Consider the following 15,316-nt stretch of genomic DNA (forward strand, 5'->3'; position numbering starts at 1 on the left):
CACACAGGTGTGCACACACACACACAGAGAAAGAGAGAGAAATGGCTAGATTAGTATGGTCTATCCTATGGAGAAGGCTTATATAGGATTGTTGTAAGCAATTACTTTTATCTTGTAATGGCATATGTAAAAAATGATAATACTTGTAGGCACATTGGGGAAACTTAATGGGTCTGGTTATATAAAAGATGAACAGCTCTGGCTTCCCCAGGCCATACCTGGCCATGAAGAAGGCTGCGGGTATGAGTATCTGGGCAGACCCTCAGTCCACTGGTGGCATGGCAGAGTGCTATAAAATACTGGTTTGGGGTCCTCTGCTACAGGCTGGTAAAGAGAAAGGTGATAAACATAGAGCCAACTTTGGGGATGGCTTCCCTTTTAATTTTTACTTTTTCCTAATGTTGATTTAGTTATTTCCTATTAGCATTTATCAAAAAAATTAAATCCTTTGTCATTTTTTCTTCACTTAGAAAATACAGGATAAAATTAAAGATTTGGTTTTCCAGAAATGTTCTCCTCTTTTCTAAGTTCTAAGAATGATGCCTCTTATCTTTAGAAAAGATGATGTATGCATTCATCCTACTGCAAGAGCTGGTTTGGCTCATTCACTTTTGGTTTTACTATTGTAGAGGAAGAGAGAGATCAGCAAGCAGAGAAAAAGAGAATAAGGTCACTGTTGACATTATTATTATTTCTAAATGAAAGCCTAATGAATACCCTCTGTGCCATCCACCTCCATATTAAGTTTTTTTTTTTAATGGCTGCTACTATTTAGGAATAGAATAATGTTGAGTTAAAATCAAGCATATTGAAGTCTAATGGTAGTTATTAGTGAACTGAGAGGGGAATGAAAATTTTCATCTTTATGCAGAACAGCATTAAATGATCACATTTTGCACAGTGGCTGTCCTTTGTTTCTCTCCTTCATAGCTAATCAAGTTGGATTACACCTATTAAACAAATATGCTTTCACACTTTGTCCCAGCCACAACTTTCTATAAACAAAATTAGAGGTAGAAAGGTGAAGAACCTCTCTTTCCCTCAATATGGGAAATAAAAAGGTAGAATTTTGGATTTTCTCTGTTTAGCACAAGTTGCCAAGAATTCTGGTTACATATTAGTTTGAATTTTAAAAGGTGAGATAAAGCCTCTTAGGACAGGGGAAACATTACTGTAACTAGTTTTTCTTCATCATCTCCTAGTTCTTCACTCCTCTCCCAAACTACATCTGTGAATATGCTATGGTTTTGAGAAGGGGATTGTATTAGCTAGAAGGAACTTAAAAATTGTTTTAATTTTAAAAATGATAAAATCTTTAAGAATACTTTCAGTCTGAGTTAGCCAGGACCCAAGAAGATACTGCTTAACTCATAAGTGTGTGGAATGCTGTAAAACCAATATAATTTTCCAATAGTCTCCCAAGCAAATGGTGGCTGCTGGTCTTTAGAATACCTCCAGGAATCTAGAGCTCATAGGTCCCAGGGTAAGAGGTCCTCATTGTTGTAACAAAGACTCCTGAGCAGTTTTCTGCACTCTGTTTCAAATTTTATTTGAGCAAAATCTTTCCCAATGGCTGCTAAACCACTCTCTCTGTGAGATCAGGATATTTGCATTCCAGAAGAGAGCTCTACCTCATTTGCTCTCCGTTGAACTATTTATGTTAGCTCTCCTCAAACTCCTCACTTGAAGAATTATTGGTCATTTCTCTTGCGTCATCAGTCAGAACAGATTCACAGCAAGGTTTTATAACTGCTGAATCAAAGGAGAAAGCAGTCATCATATGACTGATTGAAAAAACAAGTATAAGTACTGATTGTAGATAAATAAGAAAGCAGTAAATAAAACCTTTCCTGGGTAAGTTGAGGGCCATTTGAGATATTTGAGTCTTTGGGGAGGAAGGGTGAGAGGTAAATGAATCTCAGCTTAGCCTCTCTACCAACCCATGTAATTCCCAACCAGTGATCCACAAGGCAGCAATGTAGGTGTTGTCTACTTTCCTCCAAATATTTTTTTAAAGCCTAGTAAAAAATTGCACATGTTTTTCTATAATGATACCGTATAGGTTAAAAACAAAAACTTAAGTTTTGGCCTGGAAGTCTACCTGCTGAGTCATTTAGGATATCTGTTATCTGTGGCAGGTTAAAAGCCCTGATTGGCTGGTTTTGGTATTGATTACAATGGCTCATGAAGAAATAAAAAATTCAAGAACTTATCAGTGATAGAAAGGCTGAGGAGTCCTTCACAGTATAATAGTGTTAATAAAACAACAAGAATTTATATAATGCACTTAAATTTTTGTGAATTATCTCATTTGTGTATTCCAACAGCTCCAATTAAGTAGGTACAGTAGAATGAACACTGAACACCAGAGAACTGAAATAATTTTCCAAAGATGAAACAGATACTGCTTCTCTGACCACTATCACCACAACTTGGTACCAACCCTCTCTGGAAAGTACTATATTATTCCCATAGCAATGTGGTTACAAGTGTAGACTTCGAACAAAGATTGCCAGGTTTCAGATTCTGACTCTAACCCATATTAGCTGTGATTCTGGGAAAGTTACTTAATCTTATTCTCTACACCTCAGTTTTCTCAGTTTTTCTTTTTTTTTAAATGTCAGATTACATGGGAATAAGAAAATTATCTAGCTTGGGGGTTGTTGTGATGATTATTGAGTTAATAGATATAAGTAGTTAGAAGAGGGCCTGGAATAGTAAGTATTCAATAATGTTAGCTATTGTTACTATTTCAGATAAGAAGATTGATTTTCAGAGCCCAAGATCCACAACTCTTACATGGTAGATCCCGTACTTCGGTCCAGGTCTGTGTAACAATAAAACTCCTATTCAAACTCAAGTTTTCCTATTCAGGCTTCTATGTTCTGACATGTAATACAATTAGAGAATAATTGGATATTGTTAAGCTATTTGTTGCTGAAGGTATGTGAGATAGAAATTCAGAGAAAGTCGTGTCTGTTTAGTATGTTTAGTATGAGTGAGGGTATCAAGGAAGCCTTCATGAAAAGAATAGATGTCTGATAGGTATGGAGAGGTCAGAACCTATTCCAGGTTGGGGGACTAGCAGAGAAAAGGCATAGGGAAAACAAACTTGGTGGTTACAAGGACAGAGGGAGACTAGCCTCCTGAAACTCCATTCTTGTCTTTATAGAAAAGCAGAATAAAATTAAATAAATAAAAGATTCCCTCCAACTAGAGGGAATCTTCAACATCAGGCAAAATAATATAGAATTAATGTGATAGATAATAGGGAGTCATTATAGATGATCCAGTATGGGATTAAATTGATTAAATTAGTGTTTCAGAAAGAATCTGGCAAAGAAGTAATGAAACCAGTTAGAGGATCGCTGCAATAATGTAGGCATGAGATGACAAGGGCTTAGACTTCAGTGAAGGTGGGGATGTGGAGAGAAAAGGATAAACTTAAAATCATAGGACATGATTACCTACTGAGTAGAGGGGATTAAAAAAAAAAGAGTCAAAACGAGTTGAGGCCTGATGTCAGAAAATGAATGTCAGGACAGATGTGATTTGCAAATCTTCTATGTTTAGTTTGCATGGCACTTTTTTTTTTTTTTTGCGGTACGTGGGCCTCTCACTGCTGTGGCCTCTCCCGTTGTGGAGCACAGGCTTCGGACGCGCAGGCTCAGCGGCCATGGCTCACGGGCCCAGCCGCTCCGTGGCATGTGGGATCTTCCCAGACCGGGGCACGAACCCATGTCCCCTGTATTGGCAGGCGGACTCTCAACCGCTGCGCCACCAGGGAAGTCCTGCATGGCACTTTTTAAAAAATGGGTAATTTTGAATAAACAATGAATTTCCAGCTACTTTGCAAGATTTGGAATGTCTGGTAATGCTGGTCCTGAATTTCTACAGGGTCAGCATTAGAGCAGAGTACTGGCAGCACAATTAAAATGAGTTACGTGCTCTGAACTTTATTATATCCTCCATATGCCACACTTCTCAAACTTGTTTAGACCATGTGAGCATTTGATTTCCTGACCCCTGCTTTAGGACTTTTGGCCTTGATGGTTGGAATAATGATGGTGATAATATTGATGATGTTAAGATATGAATGGCTTGTAAGAACTCACCTTTCTCAACATCCATCTTTAGATTCCTCTTTCTCTCCTGCTACCATGTCTGGAATTTATAATACTGATCTACTTTTTCAGATATCTCAAGTATAGGATTAGACAATAGCTATTTAAACCCATACTAATTTTATATGTATTTATCAGAACAAACTTTGTTTTAATCTCACTTGATCCTAGCAAGCACTTCATGAACTATTTCCCCCCTTTTCTAGATAAGAAAATGAGAATAAAAAGTACACTGGTTCAAGGCAAACATTTAGCAGATCACAAAGACAATAGGTCATAGACTTGTCGTAGAATGTAATAATTATTGAGAAATTGTTTTAAATTTACTTATGATGAGTTTATTTACTTGACACACATTTACTGATCATTTAAAAGGTGCCAGGCACTGCGCTAATGCTTATAAACACTTAGAATGTTTTCTGGTACATAGTAAGAACGCAACAACTACGTGTTATCATTGTATTAGATTAATCCGAGACTACTCAGAAATTAAAACAACACAATGATAATGGTGTGGGAAAGAAGAGAAAAAGGAATACAAAATGAGTGATTACAAGATTGAATGAGAAAATGTATGTCAAGAATCTAGCATATTGTTTTGTATTTAGAAGACAATTATTTTTAGTTCTGGCTGAGCCACCCTCATCATTTGGCCTGTATATTTAAAAGGCAAATATTATATGGGGGAAATATAGAATTCCTTAGATTTATTGAGTGGTGGGTTGTTGGGGAAGTGTGGGGAAGAGTTATAGACACATTTTTCATATGATTCTCAGACTTCTTAACTATTTCTTTGGTAAAGTCCTTTCAGAATCATAGAATGTGATGTTAGGGGGTACTTGGTTCATATTATCAAGAGTTAGTTGATGGTATTAGATTTGGAATAATTAAGTGACTTTCTCAAGGTCACATAGCTAATTAGTGGCATAACTAGGAATAGAATCCAAGACTCCTGAGTCACAAACCATGGTTTCTTCAGTTAATTCACATTTCTTAACAATGTATATACCAAATCCTAAATTCCCTGTCATGCTTTTAAAAATTTTTACCAAAGGAAAGGAAATGAAGGAAAGTTAAAGTCTCTATTGCACATCATCTAGAAAATTCAACTTTGATAGACTTAGTCCTCTAAGGACTTGGCATTTTTTCCCATCTGAAATGCAAGTGCAGCCTGGAATGCTAATCTGAGCACTGACTTCTGTGTTGATGGTGAAGATGACTTATTAATACCACTGTTCATAGGACATACTCTGGGAAAATGAAATTGTGAAGGATCACAGTCTTTAGTGCTTTGTTTTCACAGCTGAAATAAAGTTGGAAAATTCCAAACAAACATTCCTCCTTCTAGTCCCATCATAAGAAAAGTTTAAGGGAACATTTAGGGGATAATCATACACTGAGTTTGTTCTTTAGTGCCTGCCAAGGAAAAAAAGAAGAAAGAATATTCTTTGAGAAGACTGTTAAACATGGCAAAGGATTAGAATTATTCCGCAAGTTTTCAGAGGGCAGTGAATTAAAGTTACTTACCTTACCATAAGTAAGAAGTGTCTTGTGAGCTCCAAAGCTCTAAGCACAGTGCTTAGGAAACAATAGGTATCCAGTAATATTTGCTGATTTTTGCTTCCAGTATGCCTGAGCTTATCTCTGTCTTGGCAATTTTCATCCTATATTGCCTTTAATGTTACTGTGCCTCAGTATATGCTATAAGCTACTTGAAGTTAGGGACTTTATCTTGTTCATTATTACATCCATAGACCTAACACAGAACATGTCACATATTTTCATTTATTAAGTATTGTGGAAAGAAAGAAGGAAAGAAAAAGAGAGGAAGGAGAGAGGAAGGAAGTAATTACGTCATAGTTATCCAAAAATTGAATGAAGTACTTTACAACCAGAATTTTGCAATCCTGGTTCAATGACCATTTACTGGAGTTGTTGTAGAGCTGGACTGAAATTTCTTTGGGTGATAAAATCTGCCAGGTTGTATAATCATACAGTGTTTGAAAAGCTATATATGTCTTTTAAATTTTCAATTATTTAGAAATTCCATTCAAAATGTGGTATTTACTTGCCTCCTAAATTGTAAACCTGTTATTTAATTGTCATAACATAGCTAATGAAAGCCTTGGCCTTGGATTTAGATATATCTTTGACAAACATGGCACTTTAATTCTGAAACAGAAATGCTCCATTAGGCTTATAGTTTTATAACTACAGAAAGAAGACATTAAGTTATCCTTGCTACAAAAAAGGAACACTGAATTTGCTAGAACTACTTTTAATTATGTTAAATTGAAACAAAATTTGATCCTGACAATCTGTAATTATGTCTACATTATATCTGCCATAGAAGACTTCTAGGGAAAGAGAATATTCTCTAATTTGTAACACAGACATTTAGTACATGTCTTAAACTCACTTCAAGCTCATTTCAAGGTAATGCTAAATTTCATTGTAATTTCTTCCTTATCAGAAACATATAAAAAAGTAAAGGTGATGGTTGTCATTATGAAAGGATTATGACACTGTGATGTCAGTGGAAGTAGAGAAGAGTAAGGGTCTTTCACAAATGACCCTGAGCAATGTCATTGTGTGTAGTTTCTTCCTCTGATATGCTCAGTCTACTCCAGCTTTGCCTGGAATGACTCAAGCCAATTTGTGAGCAAAATATTTTGTTATACCTCACCAGGAAATTCAAAATCAGTGTATTTGATTCATGTTTGACATTACCTCTGAGAAAGATGAGCAGACACAGTAATTCATTTGCTACCGTTCTATTCAACAATCAGTTGATAAATGACCTTGTCACTCCAACTTCTTTGATTTAATGTGTGCATCATAATGGTATGGACTTTACCAAAGCTAACTCCTACAGTTGTTTCTTCAGACTCATGATTTTTTCTGATAAGGAAGGAAGGAAGGAAGGAAGGAAAAGAAGGAAAGAAGGAAAGAAAGGGGAGGGAGGAGAGAGGGAGTGAGAGAGGAGGAAGCAAATGAAGAGACAGATAAGGAGAAGAGAAAAGTAAAAGAAGAAAGGGCAAAGAGAACAGGCTAAAGCAAGAAAAGAAGAAAGCAAGAAAAAAGAAAACAGGAAAGATAAGATGATTATTTTAAATTTCTTCTAGAGTTGTTAACTTTAGTGGCTGTATGACATTATCAAAGATGATTCCTTTCCATCACTTTGTTTTCTTGGCTTGTCCTCTCAAGTTGACTAACCTCATGGTGTCAAGATAGCTGCCACAGCTCCAGGTGTCACTTCCAGATGACAGTATCTCAGAGGGATAACTTTCCAAACCTCCCTACTGATATTAAAGTCCATTATTATTTACCCCTTGAACTTGGAACACGTTTAGATTTCTCTAAAACATATGGCTACCTGATAATTGAATAAAATCAGTTTATTTTAACAAGGAAAAAAGGGAGCAGTGGTTGTTAGATAGGAGAACAGGGTTGTTTTCCCTGAGTTCTGACACACGGATGCTTTAATATGCACCCCAGGAATAGATAAGCCTTGAAGGTGAGAGGATACTTCAGTCATCTTGACAGGGCACTCTTTTTCCTGGCTAGTGCTGGAAGGACGTGGGCAAATATCAGTCACATCTTCCTGACTTTTATTTTTCTATGTTTTCATCACTGCTTAATGTTCTTATACTTGATATTATTTCTTTAGTTATGTTAATAACCGAAATTAAGTTACACCCTCATCTTGCTGTCATGGAATCTATATTTTTCTCTGTATATTGACATTCTTTACTGCTCTTACCATGTAGTTATTTTATAGTTTTAACTCTCAGAAAGTAATACCATATTTCATTTATTTTAAGGCCCTTCACTATTGCCTTCCCTTCCCCATGTATTACCTATAGCATGAACACTTCAGTTCTTATGAATCCTGAAAAGCAAGATAGAGCTTTTGCTAGGTAAACTTATATCAGTGTTTCTCAGTCTTATAGCCATGGCACTCTTATTTTGTTTGTTTGTTTTTTTTGAGTGGACTATTATATGTTTTAGAGGATAAGAATGAAATCTTAAACAAAAACTTTGTGATCCATTAGCCTATTTCTAGGTAGGTAGGATTATTTCTTTAAAACTTGTAGTATATTTAAATTAATTGAGCACTAATTATGTTTCCATAAAGTTATGACAATTATAAGTTAAGAAGGATTTATTGCATAATGATGACATGCAAAATGCCAAGAAAGGTGTCAAAGTTGAATAGCAATATTATTGTTTCATTAGCAACCTCTCCTGACTTCCTTTTTCACCCTGGCAAGGGACCTAAACCTATCCTTTTGAATGGCCTGGAAATTCTATTACATTTTGCCATGACTGGATCAGAATACACCAGGTAATTGGAATTCTGAGAAAAGTCACATAACAATAAGTACTGACAAGCTTAAAACACAAGTGCTTCCTTTTCCTCTCTCATATCCAAAGCAGATATCATATTTGATTGTAACACTTGATTCATTAACTTTGTAAATACCTCTGAATGCTTTGATAGTCTAGATATGCACTATCCAATGCTGTACCCATTTGACACATCTGATTATTTAAATTTAAAATATTAACAACTTTTTGAGGTTTTTGACATACAATAAACTGCATATATTTAAAGTTTACAATTTGATAAATTTTGAGATGTGTATACACCTATAAAAACAGCACAATCAAGAACATATCTATCATTCACCAAAGTTTCTTTGTGCCTATCATACTCCTGAATTCAAACTAAGTTACAAAGCTATAATAATCAAAACAGTATGGTATTGGCATAAAAACAAATATATAGATCAGTGAAACAGTAGAGAGCCCAGAAATAAACCCACCCATATATGGTCAATTAATTTTCAATAAAGGTGCCAAGAATATACATTAGGTAAAGAATAATTTCTTCAATGAATTGTGCTGGGAAAACTGGAAAGCACATATGAAAGAACGAAACTGAACCCTTATCTTACACCATAAACAAAAACTAAGTCAAAATGGATTAAAGACTTGAACCTAAGATTTGAAACCATAAAACTCCTGGAAGAAAATGTAGGAAAGAAGTCCCTTGACATGTCTTGGCAATGATTGTTTTGGATTTGACACCAAAAACAAAGGCAACAAAAATAAAATAAACAAGTGGGACTACATCAAACTAAAAAGCTTCTGCACAACAAAGGAAACTGTCAACAAAATGAATAGGCAACCTACAGAATGGGAGAAAATATTTGTAAGTTATTTATCTGATAAGGGATTAATATCCAAAATGACAAAGAATTCATACAACTCAATAACAAAAAACCCAAAAAACAAACCAAGAAAATCCTCCAACCCCACCCCCCAATTATCCAATTAAAAATTGAGCAGAAGAACTGAATAAACCTTTTCCCAAAGAAGACCTACAAATGGCCAACAGATATATGAAAAGGTGTTCAACATCACTAATCACCAGGAAAATGAAAGTCAAAACCACAATGAGATACATCTCACACCCGTGAGAACAGCTGCCATCTAAAAAACAAGAGATTACAAGTATTGACAAGAATGTGGAGAAAAGGGAACCCTTGTGCACTGTTGGTGAAAATGTAAATTGGTGCAGCTATTACAAAAAACAGTGAAGGTTCCTCAAAAAATTAAAAATAGAACTACCATATGATCCAGAAATTCCACTTCTGGGTGTATATCTGAAGGAAGCCAAATCACTATCCTGAAGTGATATCTGCACCCCCATGTTTATTGCAGTGTTATTTGCAATAGCACAATAGCCAAGATATGGAAATAATTTAAGTGTCTATCAGTGGATGAGTGGATGAAGAAAATGTGATATATATACTTTTTATATAATAAAATATTCATGTATAGAAAAGGAGGAAATCCTGCCATCTGACACAACATGGATGGACCTTGTGGGCACTATGCAAAGTGAAATAAGTCATACGGGGAAAGAGAAATATAGTAGAATCTAAAAGAACAACTCAGAGAACAGAGTAGGTTGGGGGTGTGGAGGATAGGGAAAATGGGCGAAGGTGGTCAAAAGTATAAACTTGCAGGGAAAAAAATAAAGATCAGATATGCTTCCCTTATTCCTGATCTTAGTGGCAAAACCACTGTGTTTCGCTATAAGAATGAAGTTATCCGTAGATATTTCATTGATGTGCTTTGTCACATTATGAAAGATCCTTTCTGTTCTTATTTTGCTGAGAATTTATTAGGAGTGAATTTTGAATTTTGACAAATTCTTTTCTGCATATATTGATATAATTGTACCCTTTTGGGGGGATTTGTTTGTTAGTATGGTGAATTTCATTTTTTTTTTTTTTAGTATTAAACCAAACATTCTTGGCATAAATCCTACTTGGTCATAATCTGTTGTCCATTCTATACGTTGTTGGATTAAACTTGCTGAAAATGTGTTCTGAATTTTTACATCTATCTTCATGAGGGATATTGGTATATGATTTTGTTTTCTAATATTTTTGTCTGGTTTTGGTATCAGGGTAATTCTAGTCTCATAAAATTATAAGTATTCCCTCCTTTTTAATTTTCTGGAAAAATGTGTGTGCAACTAATATTATTTCATTTTTAAAAGTTTAATATACCAATGAAGGCACTAGAGTTTGGAGTTTCCTTTGAGGGAAGGATTTTAACTAGAAATTAAATTTCTTTAGTAGATATAGGAATATTCTGTTTTTCTATTTCTTCTTAAGTGAGCTTTGATAGTTTGGGTCTTTCAAGGAATTTGTCCACTTTATTCAAGTTGTCAGATTTAGTGGTGTAAAGTTGTTCATTAAGTTTAGTGTAAAGAAAGTAAAGAACCATACAATTTAAAATTTAGTCTCTCAATCACACTAATGAACATTGAGGACAAATCCTCAACGAGTATATATGGCTAGTTGCTACTGTGCTGGTCAGCACAGGTATAGGACATATCTATTACTGCAGAAGGTTATATAGGAAACCCTGAAGATAGCTATTATCAATTAGTATAAATTGCACTTACGATGAAACTCTTTCCTGTATGTTATTTATTAATTATGGCTCAAGACTGGGAATAGATCAGCTCTAGATAGGAAGTGAGATGTGTCCCCCAAACCAATTCAGTTCTCAGAATGTTTTTACTTTTAATTATATTTTAAATCTGGAGGATAGATATTAAATCCACATATTCCTTGGCTTAGATTTTATTCACTTTTTGGGTAGAGTTTATCAAAGAATAGTCTTTTCAGCATTCAGAAGACCAGTTCTAGAGTAAAACTGGCCTTGCCTAATTGACTTGATAAAGCCTAGGAGAGAGAGGAAAGTAAATTAAAAATAAATAAATGAAGAAAAAAGAAGAAAAAAAAGAAACCATCAAACTTCTAGCCTGTAAATTCTATACTTTGACAATACCTCTGACTGTGTTAGATCTCTGTAAAGTTCTTTTCACAGAGAATTTTTCTGACTCATTATTTAAAGAAATAATTTGACATGTATTTATACTTAGATATGTTCTAGCTATCCTAAAATCTGCAAATCAGAATTTCCATAGTGGAACCATCACTTGTTATAGGGATTGCTATTTCAGGTGACTCTGCTCAGAGCAGAATTTCCTCATTATTTCATTGGCATTTCCAAATGATTTGTTTCAAGTGGCTTGCCCTGTTGATGACTGCGTGTTCTAATTACTCACAGTGAAGCAGAGATAATCAATTATATTTAACATCCTGACCTAAAGAGTAGGCGTTTTTTCAGGACTGGTCATTTCGGAATGGAAAAAAAAAACCTTTAGAATTTAGAATTGGTGAGAAACTTTGCTTTTCTTACCTAGAAGAATATCAGAGGCTTCTTTCCTATTCATTTAATTAGCATTGCTTGATAGTTTTCCTTAAAAGCCATCCATACTTTCAGACCCAAGAAATTTATTTTTAACAAGGAAATGTTTATTTATTTGTTTCCCTTGAGGTTGGTTAATTTAGAGCTTTGATGCAAAATGATCTGGAATTGAAGGTCCTTGGCTATGTTTCTTAATGGATTTGAGGCTCAATTTTTGAGCTCTAAAATTAGTGATTAAACATAGCTCACAAGGAGATAGTAAAGCATAGTAACTAAGTGCATGTATCTTAGATTTGTGTATATTATCTTAGGTTTACTTAGCAATCTGATCTTGAAAACTTTTAAGTTTACTCATTTGTAAATGGATAACCTAATATATAATAGGACTATAATCAGAATTGCTATATGGATTAAATGTAATAGTATTTGTAAAGTACTTAGCACAATGCCCAGCTTAAAAAATTGAAGATATCCTTATTTTCCTCACTAGCTTACAGTAGTAAAGTAGATAATACACAGTGCCTAGCACTTACTAGGTGTTTGACAAATTTTACTTTTCTTCCATTCTACCTTTAATTCAGGTTTTACTTTGTGAAAGATTAAATAGATTCAGCTCTTCATATATTTTTCTTAATTTTAAAAATATTTTGCTTCCCACCTTTTCTCTTTCCTAGTCATATTTGAGTAATCAATTCTGGAAATATCTACGAATACTATCTTAGGGGTATCCAAATTTTCAACTTTTGCCTTTGTCTATTTAAAATATTAAATACTGGAAATATATACCAAAATAATAATAGCAGTTTTCATGGGTTGGAGGCATTATGGGAAACTTCTGTTTTTCCTTTATAAATGCTTATATTTTCTACAAGAGAAATATGCTAACTTAAAATATAAAGAAGCAAATATTCTCTGAAAAAGCGAGGGAGGGAAAGCAAGAGCAAGTCTAGTGGTCCAAATGGGCATAAAAGGTATGCAGTGTACCTTTTGCAATATAGTTTTATCTAGGTTGATTTCTTATCTGAGTCTTCTATATCTTGCACATGTTTACCTTTGATTAAGGATAAGCAGAAATTTAGACTCTCCTTCATGCAATGGCTTTGTCTCTTCTTCTATAATCAGAGAGCAAGGAGAGATGGAACTAAACATCTAGTCCTAGCCAGGTCCCAGGAACTTTGGCTAGTTTAGCAGCCTGACAGTATCCTGGATAAGTGCATCACTTCTGCTCTCAATCTGTTTTGGAAAAGTGCTATGGTAGAATGCCTGATATTTGAGGCTTTTACTATTCCAGGTCGCCTTTACAAACTTCCTAATGTGGGGTGGGAAATTCTAGCTTGAACTGCCATCCATTACTGTACTAGACATATTGTGGCTGCTGTCTGTAATGATTCCTGAGCTGTGCTATTAAAGGCAAGGTATTACTCTGCAAGGTTTATAATAGCAGTCTTGCTGAAACAAGCAAATGCCTTCTATTACATTAATGTTCATAACAAATAGCTGGCCTCTGACTCTGCTTCATCCTCTTATGTGTGTCTGGGCAGTAGGCCTTGCGTGGTGGTGAATATTTTTAGGTTCCTTCAAGCAGCCAGAGCACCAGTTAATGCAAGGTCATCTTGACAGCCCTTTTTAGATCTTGACACCTGATGCTTTTTCTGAGGGCTTTGTAAAAGCAACATTTATAATTTCCACCTCTAATACAGTTATAAAAGTCTGATGCATCTTTTCAGAAGAAAACTCTACAATAAAAAAGGAAAATTGAAGTAAATTAAGTCAGGGAGCTTTTTGAGCCATCAGGGAAAATGTTGTATACCATCATGACATTTCAACTCTTAACTTGGTGCTGAAGCATATCAGTTGAGCTGATGAACTATGGCTGAATAAAAGTAAGGGTTTGAGCTAGTCAAATACCTTTCTAAGCAGCTTGCCTTATCACAGTCTATTTATCTCAGCACCTAATCAAGGACATTTATTCCTGTGGTTGCAGTAAAAATGGAAATATCAATGGAGAGCAATTGGTTATTTGAATTTGCTCAGTGTTGAGCAGGAAATCTTGCAGAAATCTTAAGCTTCATCCATTCACACATTCATAAGAGCTCCATCCTTTAGCTAACTCCTTCATAATTGGAAGGTTTTTGGGAAAAAAAAACACTAATATGTTCTCTCTTCGTATGGTGCAGAAAGGAGTAACTTAAGTGGATATGTGAAAAAGATTATAATGCATAAACTAATTGTGAATATAATTACTATGCTGTAAGAATGATTAGCAACTTTGTTTTTGTCTCTAAATGCTGTTTCCAGCTGTATACACTAGGGGAAATATTTTCATGACCTTGGATTGAAACTTGCACATTTCCTATGACTTTACTTCTTACACTCAGATAATAGATTTATGATTCCATAAAGTTCTAAATGTGGCTTTAATTTAGAGATTAGATGTTCCAGTCTAAGATATTAATTAAACATTTCAATATTCATTCAAAGGTAAGACTCCCCCCTTACCTGTCCATGCCCCTAAAGTAAAGACTAGTAGACTTCAGGAATGGAGGTATAGTCAGATTTTGCTCCTTTATTCCACTCACTTTTTTGGTCTTTTACACAATAGCGGGAAGGTGTAGGAAGAGGTTTTAAGGGCATAAGTACATTGATACCTTTGTGTGAAATCACATTTATGGTAATAAATCCTAAATTTGTATGACTGGCTTGGATCTCTCCCTTAATTTCTAGGTTTATATTTTCAATTGCCTGTTCAGCATGCCCATTTGGATTTCTAATACTCATCTTAAATTTAAGATGCCCAGTCTGAACTACATTTTTTTTCCCCAAAACATTTTTCCATTTGCAGTGTACCCCATCTTAGGAAATCATCCTTCTAATTGTTAAGGCCAAAATCTGTGGTATCATTTCTGATTCTTTCTTCTTTTTAAAAGTCTGATGTGTCAGAAAGTCCTATTGGTGCTACTTCCAATATACATCCAGAATTCTCCACTCTGTCTGTTACTAGAAGAGTCCAAGCCATCATCTTTTCTCACCTGGATTATGGCCTCCTACTGGTCTCCTTGCCTCCGCCCTTGCCCCTTTAGTCTTAATGAGTAGCTAGGTGATCCTAGTTAAAACCCTGAAATGGCTCTGTTTGACTCACAGCAGAAGCCAAAGTTGTTACACTGGCCTATAAGGCCCAACATAATCCGGTACCCATTTATCTCTTTGATTTCATTTATGATTAATTTTCCTTATTAACTTGGCAAAAGCCATATTAACTTTTTTCTTATTCCTTAAACATGCTAGGAAAATTTCCATCTTTGGAGTCTTTGTACTGCTTCCTCTACTTGGAATGTTCTGTCTCTTTATTGCTCATATTTCTGTGCCTTACTCCATTACCTCTTTCACATCTT

General features: G+C 35.0%; 1 long non-coding RNA gene across 2 annotated transcripts in view; it reads left to right on the forward strand.

Annotated features, from left to right (window-relative positions):
• Nucleotides 1–15,316, forward strand: part of LOC307191093 — a 475,292-nt gene that overhangs the window by 6,511 nt on the left and 453,465 nt on the right. Inside the window, exon 2 of one of the 2 annotated variants that reach the window (XR_013829601.1) lies at nt 2,757–2,825. The exons of the other annotated variant lie outside the window; for it this stretch is intronic. This is a non-coding gene — a long non-coding RNA (uncharacterized lncRNA). The remainder of the gene's footprint in view (nt 1–2,756; nt 2,826–15,316) is intronic. 2 annotated transcript variants of the gene reach the window in all.

The sequence above is a fragment of the Stenella coeruleoalba genome (genome assembly GCF_951394435.1).
Source record: "Stenella coeruleoalba genome assembly, chromosome: 8".
Taxonomy (NCBI): Eukaryota; Metazoa; Chordata; class Mammalia; order Artiodactyla; family Delphinidae; genus Stenella; species Stenella coeruleoalba.